At 41.9% G+C, this 17,074-nt stretch overlaps 1 protein-coding gene across 5 annotated transcripts in view; it reads left to right on the forward strand.

Annotated features, from left to right (window-relative positions):
* Positions 1–17,074, forward strand: part of Myo6 (myosin VI) — a 143,965-nt gene that overhangs the window by 7,960 nt on the left and 118,931 nt on the right. The window contains exon 2 of one of the 5 annotated variants that reach the window (XM_029482050.1): positions 12,662–12,738. The exons of the other annotated variants lie outside the window; for them this stretch is intronic. The gene's annotated coding sequence lies outside the window, so the exon portion shown is untranslated. The remainder of the gene's footprint in view (positions 1–12,661; positions 12,739–17,074) is intronic. 5 annotated transcript variants of the gene reach the window in all.

A 17,074-nucleotide genomic window follows, 5' to 3' on the forward strand; every position in this document is an offset into this window, starting at 1 on the left:
AGTCCAGACACANTTTAGGTTTCAGTTTTCTCATTGTAAAGTGGAGGCCAAGGTTGTTAGGGGCTTTTTTTTTTTTTTTTTTTTTTTTAATTGACTTTACTTCTGATTCTTCAGGTGGCAGCAGTCCAGACACAGAATGGTTCAGAATGTCCCCATGTTGATCATTGTCTCTCCTTTCTTTGGTCATGTGTATCCTTTCACCCAACAAACAAACAAATGGAGAGAGAGAGAGAGAGAGAGAGAGAGAGCTAGAGACTTGGGTAGAATCTTGAAGATGGCCCCTGTTCATTTTGAAATTACCCTGGGAGCTAGTAAAAACACAAAGGAGGTGAGCGAGGGCAGGGCCCGATCATCAGCATTTAATAAGCTTGCCTTTGATTTACTGGCATACCAACATTTGAGAAGTGCTGGCTTAAAGCTTTCTTCCTCCTGTTCTTAGGAAGTGCTTCACCAGTGAAAGCAAGTGGTCTGGATTATGCAGGAGAGGTGGGGAAAAAGGAAGTGAAAAATCCCCTACCAGAATCCTTTCACTGATCTTTTCTTTTCTTTTCTTTTCTTTTCTTTTCTTTTCTTTTCTTTTCTTTCTTTTTTTTCTAAAGCTTCCTTAAAGCTTACGGCATTTATATTGAGTCAGGGCAGTGCGGTGTTAAATTTTATAACTAATTAGATTGTAATGACTTAGCTTCGTTTAGAGTGAATTAGTATGTAACATCTAAACTGTTATAAAAATAGGAATGAAATATGCTTTCTAGGTTGTAAGGGGAAAAAAAAGCCTTAATTAGATTTCTTTAGTGTGGACTACCGAGTGAGCAGAGAGAGGTACTAGTCATAACATGAAAGAAGTACTAATAGGAAAGAGGATTTTCCTTCATGATGCAAATAACAGCAGTGCTTGCGGCAGTCAGGGAGCAAACAAGGGTAGCTAAGCATTGAGGAGCTAGCAACAGTGAGAAGACTGCCATTCTCCCGAGATCACCAGGCCTGAGAGCTGCCCTGTGGAGGAGGGCCAGTGGGAGCTGTGGCTTTGAGGCAGAGCAAGAGGAAGGGAGGTTCCCTGGCTTCTGCCTTCAGGCCTTGGCCAGTGATTTCCATTGGCAGAACCCAGCTAGGGAGCTAAGTGATGCTCTCTGCAGGCCCATCCTCCCCAGAAGAGCAGAGGGTGCAGCTGTGGGCGAGCAGATGGAGAAGAGCTAGGAGATTAATTAGAACCTCCGGGACTTTGCAGCATTCTCTCCGGGAACTTTAAATAACTTGTTGCATTGTGATACATCTGTAAGATGCTTGGGACTACTTGTATATGACGTAATGAAGATAGCTTTTTCAGTTATTTAACAAAACATCTATCTATCTATCTATCTATCTATCTATCTGTCTGTCTGTCTGTCTGTCTGTCTGTCTGTTTATCTGTCAATCAATCAATCTATCATCATCAATCTGTATTATCCTAATAAGAAATATAGTCTACATCTTTTAAAATATTTTATTAACATGTCATGGCTTTCTATGTTTGTTACATAATTTTCATTACAGGTAATTTTTCATCATTGGGTATTCTCTGTTTAGTTGAATAAATGGGTTTCAGGAAAGAAAAACACCTTTAGATAACTAAACAACACATTATTTGCAAGCAAAATCCTTTGCAGTCTGAAGCTTGTATTTCTTCTTACCTGGTCAGTGTTTGTTTGCAGCAGGGTTTCCCTGTGGAAAGTGGTCTGTCCCAGAGCTCCTGGAGTTTCTTCCTTTGGGGGGGAGATTACGGGTGGGAGCTGTTGTGCCTGGCTTTACCTGGATTTTTATCTTTGTGTGTCCTGGAGATGAAACCGGGGCCCTCGTTAAGGACACTGTTGCCCCTACTCACTCTTAATTCTAGAAACATTTGTTACTTTGGACGCAAGGATGGAGGCTACTGGAGAACGTGTCTCTCTCTCTCTCTCTCTCTCTCTCTCTCTCTCTCCATACAGAGGCTCTTAGGATACAGGTGATACCTCCTCCAAATAACAGGCGACTTCTCAGGTCCTTCCTTCTCTTGAGGGCTCCTCTGAAACAGAGAAAAGCTCTGTTCAACAGCCTTCAGAAAAGGAAGAGCCACTGCGCTAGGTATTTCTCCTGCCGCTGTGACAGAACACCGGAGAAAAGCAACTTAAGTGGGTTCCTTAGTGGCTCACAGTTTGAGGGAGACATTCCATCGTGGGGAAGACGTGGTGGTGGGGCTTGAGATAGCTGGTCACATTGCTTCTACAGTCAGGAAACAGAGGGCTGAGTGTTGGACCTCATCTGGCCTCTTCCGTTTCCCCTTTAAATTCTGCCTGAGACCCTTGGTGCCCTGTTCAGGGTGGGTTTCCCTCCTCTGGTAAACCTTTTGGAAATGTTTTCACAGACACACTCAGAAATGTGTCTCCTAGGTAATTATCAGTGAATTTGTAAATTAAAAAAAAGCTTTCCTTTCCTTTTATGAGGATGGGTGTGGGTGTCTGCATTTATTTCTGTGTACCACGTTCACTGTGTGCCCTAGAGCCAAACAGTTGTAAGCTACCATGTGGGCGCTGGGAATCGAACCCTTGTTCTTTTGAGAGCAAAACGATTCTTAACCACTGAACCATTTTTCCAACTCCCAATTTAGTCATGTTTAATGAAGGTTAGCCATCATAACCATGTTGCTTAGTATTGAGCAAATTAATCAGACAGCTGGCTATGAGAAATATATATATATAAGTTACAAATTCAAATACGAATACAAATAAAGGATACCTCTGACTGTAATTCCATAGTTTGAGGTTTTAAAAAAAATGGTTTGTTTTTGTTTGCTTATTTGTTTTTCTTTTCCCTACGGACAGTGTGATCAAAATGAGTAGGTTTGGAATCAGTTACATTAGCACTGCTCTTTGGAATTGTATATTGCAATTGTAATTTGTAGATCTGAAAGCTTTTATTTTATTTTGTTATTTTAAAGAGGCAACTGTTTGTAACAACTTCTGAAAGTCTGTTTTATTTAAAATTTTTAAAAAAAAATTGTCCTTATTTTGTTTGTGGGTAGAGTGTGTGCAGGTATTCTAGTCTGTGTATGTATGTGTGGTCATCAGAGGACAACTTATAGGTGGGGCCCTGGGATCAAACTCAGATGGTCAGTCTAAGCCACAGGCACTTTTCCTAGTGAAACAGCCTCATAGATCCATAGTGTTTATCTGAATTAGCATCCCCCAGGAGAGAATTGGTGGTATTGGTTTACAAACAGCTCTTTGAATTTCCCCCATTTAAGGACTGAGTTCAGAAAGAACTTTTCTTCTCTCCCGTTTATTTATTTATTTTTTTTATTAAATCAGACGGAACGTTTGAGTTTTGGTTTGTGGGCACAGTTTGCTGTCTGCTGTCCTTTGGGGCTTCGTATTTGGCAAAGGAACAAAGAGCATGTGTGTGCTGGTGAGGACCCTATGTGCTCCTCTGCTTTTCCTGTTCATATTTGATCTTGGAGGTTAGAAGAACAAGATAATCCAGCTGTCTGTTACGATGGTGTTCTGACTCCAGACAGAACCAGGGCTTGTCTTGGCTACTGAGATGACAGAGGAAACAGATGAGCAAAATGCATAAAGCCCATCACCAGTTATCCAAGTGGCTGATTGAGGAAGCCAATCTTATCTTAAGAGAGATTTTTCTGTTGGGGAGGAAGAATTCGGAGATGTTAAGTGAATGAGTTTGACTAGACACCATACAAATATTTTAAAACAGAGAGAAAATGTTTATTCCAACCAGAATTTGATATTCCATTTGGTAATACATTCTAATCTCCCCCTTCCCTTCCCTTCTCCTCCCCCTCCCTTCCTCCTTCCCTCCCTTCCTCCCTTGCTTCTTTCCTTTTCCCCTCCTCCTTCTGTTTCAGCAGGGAAGGCTACATAGGTTAGGAACTTAGAAATGAGCTGTTTATTTGGCAGTTTTATAATGGGCTGTTAAAAATAGAGGCTGTCCAGTGATGGTATGCACGATGTAGCCTGAGAAAGCAGGCCACTGTTTGCTAAAGGCATGTTTCTGGATCTGATCCAGGATGCATGGACTTCGGTCTTGCTCTTTAAATCTCTCATCTCCTTGGCATAGAATATTGAAATGGATCAACGTGCACTTTTGAAGCAGAAGAACACACCAGCTTTATTACTTACCCAAAGGGCAGACTGTTAAGGCTCCTAGGTCAGCTTCAGGATGTATGGTCAGCATGACTACACACTGCCAAGTGTCTGTCAGTGTGCTCGATGACCGTGATTATGATTCCCATGGCTGCTGCCCACTTTGAGGTCCCAGGCCCCCCTTTGATAGCCATGTTCCTACTGGATCTGGAATTTCCCTCGGGTTTCCATTGCCTCCCAGCTCCAGCCTCCACTGCCAGATGGTGAGATAAGGGAGGCCGGGCCACCCAGCAACGGGGCCATTTCTCTCCAGGCTTGGTTTTATACATGCACTCCAAGCATCTCCTTTAAGCAACTGTTTGAATCTTTCTTGTGTATGAATGAAATGATACATTCATTTATAATATTTGCTACTCTGAGGGACCTCTCACTTATTCCAGGGCCCTGTGGGGCTGACGAGATGGTTCTGCCGAGTAGGGAGAGGTGCTTGCCCTGCAGGCCTGGTGACCTGAGTGCAGGCCCTGGAGCCTGTGTGAGAAGGAAGGAGAGAACTGACTCACGGAGCACCCTCTGACCTGCACATAAGCACCTGGCGCCTGAGCTCATCTCCCTAAATGACACATTTCAAAAGGGAGTGACTTATTTTGTAAGGGGAAGAATCCTTTTGAAAATAAGTCATTGTTTTCTGGACTATACTAATGAAGTCCACTTTTCACACTTCATTTTTGTATAATCATAGTTCTAGCTGTGTATTCATTTGGTTTAAATGTGTCGAAGTGAAATTGGACCTCATTTCACAGTAAAGGATGGTTGCATGATAGTTTTCTTAAATGTTATTTGTTGAAGAGACACTAAAGTGTATCTCAGTAGGCTTATCTATGGTAAGAACACCTCTTTTAAATAATAGTTTGAGTTTCAGTATATAGCACGGTAACAAATTATGTTTGTCTTATAATATTCCTGAGTTTTGGGCCCATAAGATGGCTTAGTGGCGCATGCCTTTAATCTTAGCACTTGGGAGGCAGGGGCAGGTGGATTTCTGAGTTCGAGGCCAGCCTGGTCTACAGGACAGCCAGGGCTACACAGAGGAACCCTGTCTCAAGAAAAAAAAAAAGGAATAGGTTTCTGACCTCCATATGTTTAAGGTGTTATACCCTTACACACACACACACACACACACACACACACACACACACACACACACACACAAATATGTTAAATAGGCCAGGCATGGTGATGCTTGCCTGTAATTTCAGCAGTGAGGAGGCAGAGGTAGGTGGATCTCTGGAAGTTCAAGGCCAGCTTCACCTACATAGTGAGTTCTAGGATAGCTGGGATTATATAATAGAGACACCCTGTCTAAATAATAATAATAATAAATAATAATAATAGCGATAATACCAAAATCATTAAGAAACAAAACAAATAATAAGTAAAGCAAAAGTTTTAGAAAAGTCACGATGTGTAGAGTTCTGTTTATGCTAAAGCCATTGTTTCCCATGTCTGAAATGAATTTTTCTGAGAATGGCTAAGTTCCAGAAGATAATTTATTCAAAGTTATTAGGTTGAAAAGCAAATAATCTGTTGTCTGAAACATGCTAACATGTGGTTATGGGTAGAATATGGTCTGTCCCTAATATCATGCTAACGAGGCCTTGATCCCAGATTCTCTGCAGCCTGTATTCTGCCCTGAATACTTGACAATGCCTACTTTGTGAGCTGCTAATTAATAGATCCAGTGGCCCCATTTAGACTATGTTTTCTTCTGCCACTCTTGGCTGTTAGGGTGCCTGCCCCTCCTCCTACCCTCTTGTTGGCTCTAACTTTGCCTGTTGATCCCCCCCCCCGCCCCCGCAATGCCACTTACTGTCTTGGGAGTCCACACTTGGCACTTGCTTCTCTCACCGTCTTCTCATCGTCCTCACGTCAAAACCATTGTCCAAGCGTCATCTCTAGCTACAATTTTCCAGGATTTAGTTCGGTATCATCGTACCAGTAAGACTGATGAGTTCTTAAAGTTTTCCACAGTCTTTACGGATTTCTCTTCTGTTTCTTTCGTGGCACCACTCCTGTTGCAGATCTCCTGTTCAGAACTTATGGCCACCCTTCCCGGCATCACTTGGTAGATTTCACTGGACACCCAGCACTGCTCTGCCTCTGGAAGACCTCCCTTGGCTTCCACACCTGCTCATCTGAGTGCTGGCATGATGACTTCCCCTGTTGGCTCTGTCTCTGTGTCTTATCCTTAGAGGGTCTACATCTAGGTGGAACTGATGCTAACAGTCGCCTGTCCCATATGGGTCTCCAGTGGCATCTCATCAATATTCTTCACAGTCCAAACTCTGGCTGGACGATTTGCGTTTGGGGGATGGCTAAACTTGGTTGTCAGTTTGACACGTCTGGGAAGAAGGAAACTCAGTTGATTAATTGCCCACATCAGATTGGCCCGTGGTCATTTTCCTGATTGCTAATATATGTAGGAGGACCCAGCCCAGTGTAGGCAGTATCATTCTTGATCATGTGATGAGCTCTGTAAGAAAGGCAGCTGAAGGTGAGCCTGGGAGTAGCTCAGTAAGCAGCGTCCCTCCATGGTTTCTGCTTCAAGCTCCTGGTGGTCTCTGATCCTACGCTAACATGAACACACCGACTTCCCCATGAAAGCCAGTTAGAACAGGTTTCAAATCCTCTTTGTTTCTCTGTGACACCCCTGCCTGTGTGTGTGGTCTAGCCCTATGTCGTGGACCTATTCCCCAGACATGTTATCTCTCCATTCTTACCCTGACTGATCCTTTGTTTGGAATGAGTCAGTCTTATCCATCTTTTAGGATTTGCTTGAATTAACTCTTTCAAAGTAGCCTTTTGAATTAGCTTAGTGGTACAGTGCCTTCCTAGGGTGTGGAAGGCCATGGTTAAATCCCCAGTATTTGAACCCCACCCCAATATCCTTTAAGAGTTTACATTTACATTATAATTATATTATGGCATCAATAACAATTATGTAAGATATGTCTCCAATCACTCACATTCTTCCTAGGAGTTTTTTCCACTCATATAAATTATTGAGACTGTCATAAAGATTGCATCTGTAGTATTCACTATATTGGAAGTTAAAGCTTGAAAATTTAGAATTATTAAATGTGCTGAACTATGGGTAATAGAGTATATTGATGAAAATAGCATTTTATGAAAATGACTTCTAAGACATGGAGGAGGTGACATTGTTTTCATCCTTGGTGAGTCTCTCTACTAGTTTAAGAGAGGCTAGCTAGGTGTCACACATACTCAGACTCCCCATTGGCTACAGCACACTCTTTCAGTTAATGTACATTACAGTGTATGTGCACTGCTGGGAAGGGGAGGGGCAGGAAGGGGAGAAAGGGGAGAGGAGGGGGGAGGAGGGGAGGGAGGAAAAGGGAAGGAAGGGAAGGGAAGAGAAGAGAAGGAAGGAAAAGGGAAGGGAAGGGAGGAAAAGGGAGGAAAAGGGAGAAAAAGGGAGAAAAAGGGAAGGGAAGGGAAGGGAAGGGAAGGGAAGGGAAGGGAAGGGAAGGGAAGGAAGGGTCTTACCTCTTCAGATAATTTTTCTTTTTGATCCTTCATCAAAACCTAGCAAGTGCTAGCTCACATAGAACAGGGCTGCCCATCAGGCTGTTTGGACTCCATATACTCTTCCCATAGGCTGATGCGTTGTGGATGATCATCTGGGAACAGGAGGTTCTACTGCATGATGTAGATCTTCTCAAGCTATGCTGTATGAACAATTGCTGTTCCCCTTCAGGGATACCTGGCTTTCACCAGTGCCGGGAAATACATCGACAAGCTTTACTCAGAACAAAGGGCAGGGAGGTGAAGGAGTTCTGAGGCTGCCAGGTCTCAAGGTTGACTGGGCATTGTAGGTCACTTTAATTTTGTCTAGTCATGAAATCAAGTGCAGTTCCTGATGCACAACACTCAAAACATTTGCACTAGGCCTTTCCTCCAGAGTGCACATGTGCCTCTGTTTCCTTCCCAGTTCACTCCACAGAGTAGTAGACACAGGTCAGGATATGACAACACGAGTTGTCACTGCTTCACCGAGGTCATTCTTACACGGAGTGTACTTGCTTTCTTGTCTCTACATGCCAACCACTGTGGGGGCCACTGCCTTGCCAACAGCTCCAGGAGTTTTAGCCACTGCACCTGCTACACCATTATTTCAGAGGGAACCCCAGGGAAGGAAGTCGGTGTACTAATGGTATTATGAGAATTTACAGTTTGACTTTGCTGACTTGAGGACGCCTCCTCAACAGAATCCCTGCTCTACACCATTAACGGCTTGGATTGTCATTGTGCTCAGAATTCATGAAGACCAGCTGCATAGTCCATAACAGTGGAACTATACCTTGCCCAGAGCTTACTTCAGTTCCTCCTAAGAGGTAGAAGCTGCAAGCTTTGAGTGGATTGATGAGGACCGGCTGCCCAGATGGAGACACACACCACACACAGACACACACACACACACACACACACAAAACCTCAGAGTTCATTTGTTTTCTATAAGAATTGTGCAATTAAAATATTTTGAGGCAAGTAACTGTAATCTCAGTACTTAGGAGGCTGAGGCAGGAGGATTGCTGTGAGTTCAAGAACAGCCTGGGCTACAGAGTCCAGAATCTTATCTCAGAAAACAAAACTAGAAAAAAATTTAGAGGTAAATTCAGACACATTTTTTTTATGAGCTGTAACTAAGACTTCCTTCCTGGACTGTAAGTAGATAGTGTCTAATTCCTTATGGGAAAGGCTTTTGATCTCTCTTATCTAGAACTAGAGGGTCAATGTCTACTTTCTTCCACCTCCATCTAGATGATGTGAATAACTTGCTATCATCAGGTGAAAAGACAGGGAAACTGAGATAATTGGAAGTTTAAGGCATAACCTTTATTTCACAAAACATCAGTGTATACCCTAGTAAAAGCAAGCATCAGCAATTGGGCATTTAAGAGAGAGGCATATGACTATACATAAAAGTGAAAATTATTTTGATGTTGGATATTTAACTCAGCGACTCACCAGGGCTAAGCACTCTATACTCTCTCTTCACTGAGTGTTTTTAAGAAAGAACTTCCTTTTTAAAGATTTATTTTTGTTTATTTATGTATGTGTGTGTGTCAGAGCGAGAGCGAGAGAGAGAGAGAGAGAGAGAGAGAGAGAGAGTGCTCAGAGCTTGTATGCCTATGGAGATCAATCAGAAGAGGCCACAGGTCCCTTGGAGATGGAGTTACAGGCAGTTGTGAGCTGATGTGGGTGCTGGGAATTGTAGAAAATGAGCCCAGCCCCTCCCCCATGGGTGATCCTGTCTTGTGCAGGTCTTTGCAGGTGTCAAGAGCTACTGTGAGTTCAGGGGAACAATCTCCACAGCTCCCTTTTCTTTATAATTATTTTTGTTTCTCATGGATTAATTTGAATGAAATCTTAGATATCATAAAATTTCATCATTCATAAGCATTTTATTTTCTTAGAAGAGGTTATGTAAACTTTTTTCCTCACTCTTCTCTTCCCTTTAAGCTGTCATGTGTTAAAGTTTTACTGCTAGCTGTCAATGCTCTAAGACTTTCAAAATGATTGTTGTAATACTCATTCCATGCTGTTGAAGTTAGTAGTCAGTAAAAGCTGCATGTGTATTTTATGTGTATCTGTACATATATGCACGTATATAATCCTAAAAATTGATGAATTCAAAAGACATTATGAAGTTATACATGATATGTATGCTTGAGTATATGAAGACTCAGGCACACCTGTACTGCAAGGCAGACCAAAATAATCTAATGCTACATATGTTATGTGGAATAATCATAAACACCGCATCTTCCTCATCTTCAAATTAGCAACCTTGAGAAGTGTGTCAAGTTGACCAATCGACCACTGCTTTGTAACATGGCTTTTCCAACATGACAGATACCTTCAGATAAGGTCATATGTCAACTGAAGTTCTCTCTCCACACACGTGGACTGCATTGCTGCAAAAGCAGTGTGCATTAATACAGTATAACACGTGATGAATATACACAGGTAATAGCTGGCATCCAACTGTCCTTGAGTCTGCTTTTCCCTTTCCGTCTATGTATCAAATTGGTATCAGAGCAACTTGAAAGTTTGAGACAAAAAGCAACAAGTTCTGTACGCTCCCCAGCTTGGCATGCATGCTCATTTGTTTTGGCTAAAATATTTATATTGAGGTTTCTTCCTCAGTTCGTTGGGTGCTGTTGTATCGCTTGTACCTCAAGCTAGCCTCGAACTCACTATGTCATTGGAGCTAGCCTTGGATCCTGACCCTTTCCTCCATCTGCCATGCACCACCATACTCAACCGAATATTATATGATCCTTCAAGTGAGACACTGAAGCTTTAATACTGAGTAGAAAAATAAAAAGAAATGAAATAGCCCAGCACTCGGGAGGCAGAGGCAGGCAGATTTCTGAGCTCGAGGCCAGCCTGGTCTACAAAGTGAGTTCCAGGACAGCTGGAGCTATCCAGAGAAACCCTGTCTTGAAAAACAAAACAAAAAACAAAACAAACAAACAAACAAAACAAAAAGAAATAGGAACAACTACTTTTACCAACCCTGATATAGATTAGAAACTATTCATAGTGTATAGTTTGGAGTTGGAGGCGTAGTTCAGTGGTTAAGAGCACTTGCTGTTCTTGCACAGGACCTGGGGCTGATTATGGAACACAACCCACGTGCTAGCCCATAACCATCGCATAGCCCAAGTTCCAGGGATCCACATGCATGCAAGCAAAACATACACACATACATACATACATACATACATACATACATACGTACAAACTAAATTGAATAAGGATGACTTTATCAGTATGTAGTCCATTTTTTATGCATAACCTTTGTTTTAGAAGACCTCAGAGTGCACCCTGGTAAAAATAGGTATCATCTCTTGGGAGATGTAATCATGTCTGAAAGCAAACATTAATTGAAAAGAATAACATGATTTATAAGTCCCATCCCTAAAAAACTGATGGAATCGTTTTTCATCTAAAAAAGTGAATTTACTTGCTCAACCATGCTATTGTCAGCATATATATATGCATATCTGCTACGAAAAAGGCAGGCAGATTGCTGCCTTGTGTGCTTTCTGTTGCTGTTTCCCTTTGAGGCAGGACCATGTTCATTACCCCTGGCTGGGCCTCGAGCTTTCTGTGGAGAACGATTGGCCAGGCCGGAGAGCCAACTGCTCCTGCAGGCTGAGTGCTGGGAATAAGATGTGCACCACCAGGCTTGGCCTTTTAAAAAAATCTTTAGTTTTAGGATATATGATTTCAGTAATCTGGTCTAGTTGGATATGAATTGATTATGAAAATTTCTCTTTATTTTAAAGAGTCTCTTTATAGCTGTATAAATCAATTTTTAGACTGTCAAAAGATTGACATTGGGAATGAGCAAAGGGTAAAAGCAAAGGGTTACTGTACAATATATGAGATACTTTGCAGTAGATCGTCATAAATGCTGTAGAGAGATATATTTGAAGACATAAATAATTTTCTTTTTCGTGTTGATAAAGGTTTATGTATTTTTGTTTGTATGTCATAAGTTATCTTGTAAAGTATCCTTATACCTTGCTTCTTTTGGTTTTTCGAGACAGGGTTTCTCTGTATAGCCCTGGCTGTCTTGGAACTCACTTCTTTTTTTTTTTTTTTCATTTTTTTATTAGGTATTTACCTCATTTACATTTCCAATGCTATACCAAAAGTTCCCCCATACCCACCCCCCCACTCCCCTACGCACCCACTCCCCCTTTTTGGCCCTGGCGTTCCCCTGTACTGAGGCATATAAAGTTTGCAATTCCAATGGGCCTCTCTTTCAAGTGATGGCCTATTAGGCCATCTTCTTAGAGCAGGCTGGCTTCGAACTCAGAAATCCGCCTGCCTCTGCTTCCTGAGTGCTGGGATTAAAGGTGCGTGCCACCACGCCTCGCTTATCCTTGTGTTTTATAGACGTTTTTTGATAACTGTTGGTAGCATAATCAAAAAATGATTGGTTTCCACGGGTTTAACTTTATTGATTATTTGATGTCAAACTAACAAGTCAGCTGAGTCTTGATGCATGATAGGGGTTTAGTGTTGTTGACAAGATAGCATAGATGGCATCCTTAGGCGATAGGTGGAAGCCAGGCTTGGGGGTGCCGCACAACTGTAATCCCTGCACTTGGGAGCCAGATACAGGCTTATCTCTATGAATTCCAGGGCACCTTGAGCCACACACTTGAGTCTCTGTCTCAGAAAACAAAACAAACCAACAAACAAAAGAAACAAAACAAAACAAAAACCAAACCCCAAATTCAACCCAACCCAATCCAACCCAACCCAAACCAAACAAAATCCTACCAACCCCCCAATACGAAAAACCAAAAACCAAAAATAAAAAAATTCCCCCAAACCCAAAAAAACCTCAAAACAAAAAAAAAAAAACCAACCAATCAAACAAAATGAAGTCAATGTCAATATGAAGTTACAAAGCACATGCATTTAAATTGTAGTGTTTGTCCTTACAGACAGTTCCTTATAGAAGAATTCCTGTAATGGGGCCTACCCTCCTGAGTCCGTCTGGTCTGCTGAGAGTATCATACTGGTATGTGTCTCATCTGTCCGCTCCACTTTCTCGGCAACTTTTAGATAGGTTCAAACAGCTATGGTCTGCTCATTTGAACACATGACGGACACTTTCTCCACATGTTTTGTATCTTTCAACTTAAAGTTAAAAACCCCAAAGCAATGTTTATTGGTTGTTTTCAAAGAAATCATTCCTATATTTTGCATGATTGACATAGTAGCATTTAGCAACATGGCTATTGTGGTTGTTAAGTTTGTCAACTTTGTGGGGGGTGGGGGAGTTGGGGGTGGGGGTGGGAAATCACCATGGAGACAAGCCTCTCGCATGCTCCTGTGGGATTATCTGGATTATATTAATGGGACTGGGAAGCCACACCTTTCCATGAGTGTATGTGTGGGGGTCCATCCTAAATAAAAGGAAAAACAAAACAACAACAACAACAGCAACAACAAAAAAAAACGAGCTGAGGACAAGTGATTATCTTGCTTTGCTTCCTGATTGTGGTTGCTATGCAACCAGCTGCCTCAAGCTCCTGCCTCAGTGAATTCCTCACCTAGATGGACCTGACCCTCAAACTAGATAAGCCCCTTTCCTCCCTCCCTTCCTCCCTCCCTCACTTCCTCCCTCACTCCCTCCCTCCCTCCCTTCCTTCCTTCCTTTTGTCAGGTGTTTTGTCATAGCAACAAAGAAAGTGACCAGTCCAGGCACAATTGAGGTGCAGCTGGCCAGCATGCACTACATTTGCCATTTCAGGTCTGTTTGGTTTTCTTTTTGATAGCAAAATCTCTAATTTGAAATGAAGAGATAAATAAAAGGCTTCTTTGTTGAATCTACTAAAGGGTGTAGTTTCTGATCCAAGAAGTTGATTCTTGAGCAACCAGGGAAGGACAGGGTGTCTTTTAACTTGGGATGTATTCTTCAGAGATGTAAATTCCTCAGAGCTATAAGACCATTCTTTGTCATTAAAATTTAAAGAGAAAATAACATACAAAGATAGATCCTGAACAGTTACAAACGATAACAGATCTGATAGCCTGCTAGCCACACTCATGTGCTTCATATATATAGAGAGATAAGCCTGCACTCATAAATAATAAATAAATCTCGTAAAACAGACTCATCAAGTGTCCACCCTCCTGATCTCCCCATTTTGAATGAGGGAACACAAAGTCTTTACTTTTTCCTCCAATATAAATGAGAATTTGGAGCGACTTTCCAAACACTCACTGTATGGATGTGAGCACAATAGAATTCACACTTCTGCTGTCATAGGGTAGAGGACAGGTGCTGGGTTGCCATGGCTGTACTACACTCAGCCCCAACCATGTTAGCCCTTTCTTAGGTGCCTTGTGTAATGCCAGCATGTGGGGTAGGGTCCCTGCTTCCCTTCCCGTCTTGCTTTCTGCTCTTGCCTTTGCCCTTGGCGCTACCAGGAACCTGTGCATGGCAACAGAGAACTGCGCCACACCACCCAGCTTTCCCCAGTGCTGGTGCTGCCACCAGGATCACGTGTGCCAATCAGTGCTCTACCGTGTACTGTACTCCAAGCTCTTAGAACCGCAAACTTCCTGTCAAGTATAAGCAAAACTATTGGTGACCAGGATGTTTAAAAGATTCAGGTTTTGTAAATAGCTCATATTCCAACCCTTATCAATTATTTCCCCACCTCTGAAATTGTAAATTCAAATGATCCTCTTGGTATAACACTCCTGAGGAATGTAACAAACCTTCAGTAATAACTGGTAATTATCAAAACGTGTTGTCTACTGAAAGAGCTAAAAAATAGACCATATTTCATGTTAGAAATGAAAGGATTATTAACGTTATTCATAAGGTACACTCAGGTCAGAACATTAGAGTAGATGCATACCCTGGCAATGTGGCGAAGAATGGTCTTGAACTCCTGACTCCTTGACTTTTTGCAGTGCTGGGATTATAGCCATGTGCCATTACACCTGATTTCTGCATTTGGAGGCTATGAGACCTGCCTGGCTTAGAACCTGCATTGTGGATCAGGATGGCCTTAAACTCACAGATATGTCTTCCAAATTCTGGGATTAAAGGTGTAAGCCACCATACTTGGATAGCTCTGCTATTGTTTTAAATTTTAAATGTTGTTTTACGTTTTCAGGTTTCTTTATTGGGTTCTAGATGCATAAAGGTTTTGCCTGTATAGATCTCTATCTATCTGTGTGTGCCACATGCTTGACCAGTGCCTGCAGAGGTTAGAGAAGCATGTTGGATTCCCTGTGTGGGTGCTAGGAACTAAGCCCAGGTCCAAGAACATGACATGTTCTTAACTGCTGAGCCACTCCCCTGCTTCTGCTGTTTTTATCTGGAACTCTTGATGTGGTATTTCTGTAACTTTTTTTAAAAAATACTTGTTCATAAAAGTTCTTTATGTCTGACCTGTAGATATGGGCTACAATGGTCACATTGGTGAACATATATAGTCAGACCTGACCTTATATAACCAAATGTATTTTAAATCATTTACACAGATTAAAATTACATTAATTAACTAATTAATGTGCGTGTGTATGTATGTGCGCATGCATGAGTGTCATGGCGCAGGTGTGGAGCTCAGAGGATAATTTTGCAGGATTCCGTTCTCTCACTGTAAATCCTGGGGATTAAACTCAGGTCAGCAGGCGTCACAAAGTGTCTTTACTTACTGGTCTCACATTTTAAAATTCCTGTTCACATATTTGTTGGTGGAAATTATTTTGCTTATATCAGTAACCTTATTTAGATAAAGTCATTATGCAGTTATAAAAACATCTCCATTTTGACTGCTTAGATCTTACTGTAGAGAAACAGTTTGTTTTAAGGTGTTCTGAACCTTACTAATGAGTACTTACTGAGTACTTACTGCTCTGTGAGAAGTGCTGGCCAGGAAGTGGCTAAAACAAGATCACGTGGCAGAGCGCAGCCCTAATCCAGATAGACTGGAACCTGAATCCATACCGTGAGGGAAATCCGTTCTGAAGGAGTTTTGGGGTGCAGTCATCTGTGGATGGGCGGAGTTACCTTTGTCTTTTCAGTAGGAGACAGAAAGAGAATCAAGGGATTTTCTGCTTGATTGCATTGTTTTTTCTACCAAGCAGGCACTAGGACATCATGAATTTTAAAGGGACCAATGATGTATTGGACCTTTAAAGAAATGCTAGAAGCCTGTGTCGTTGTTTTGGCTGGTGCTGTAGCCCAGGACCTTCTGAGTGCTGGTGTATAGCTATCCTACTGAAGTATTCTAGGCCAAAAAAAAGTACTAAAATACTATGAACTATGTTTGTGATGTTGTAATTTAAAGTAACTCTTTCGTCAGATTGGATTTTTAAATAGATTTACTAAATGTTTTAAAGATTTATTTTTCACTCAGTTGTATGTTCAAGTGTCTGTCTGAATCTATGTGCAGAGGCTGGAAGAGGCTGTCACATCCCTCAGAACGGGAGTTTCATGGAGTCATGAGCTGCCATGGGGTGCTGGGGACTTAACGGGTCATCTGCAAAAGCAGTAGATGTTTAATTGCTGAGTCATGTCTCCAGCTTCAGATGATGAGTCTTTAAAATCTTCAACCCCATGAAGTAAGAAGTCCCCTTCTTCTGAGTGGTAAACATTCCAGGATCCCAAAGGGATACCTGAAACTACATAAACAAACTCCATATAACCAAAAAGAAGTGAGTATTTGTGGTCAGTGAGACAGCTCCACAGGTCTTGATGTGTGCTGCCAAGACTGACAACTGAGTTTCATTCTGGGATCTATATGTTGGAAGATGAGAACTGAGTCTCAAGTTATCCTCAAACCTTCATATGCCTGTGGCATGTGTGCCTACACACAAGCATATATCCTGTTCTGGATGGTTTTATGTTAGCATGATACAAGACAGAGTCATTTTGGAAGAGGAAACCCCAGTTGAGAAAGTGCCACCGGATTGTCCTATGGCCCATAATCATGATGGATGTGGGAAGTCTTACCCCTGGGTGCAGTAAGAAAGCAGGCTGAGCAAGCCATGAGGGAGGAACCAGTAAGCCGCAGCACTCCACAGTCTCAGCTTCAGTTTCTGCCACCAGCTTCTTGTATTGAGTTCCTGCCCTGATTTCAACTGAATGATGGACTGTAAGTTGTAAAATGAAACAAATCCTTTCCTCTCTAAGTTGCTTTTGGTCATAGCGTTTTATCACAGCAATAGAAATCCCACCCAAGACATACACACACACACATAGACACACAGACACACACAGACACACACACACACACACACACACACACACACACAGAGAGAGAGAGAGAGAGAGAGAGAGAGAGAGAGAGAGAAAGAGAGAGAAATAAAATAGTATAATAAAAAAGAATATT

The sequence above is a fragment of the Mus caroli genome, chromosome 9 (genome assembly GCF_900094665.2).
Source record: "Mus caroli chromosome 9, CAROLI_EIJ_v1.1, whole genome shotgun sequence".
NCBI classification, from domain to species: Eukaryota; Metazoa; Chordata; class Mammalia; order Rodentia; family Muridae; genus Mus; species Mus caroli.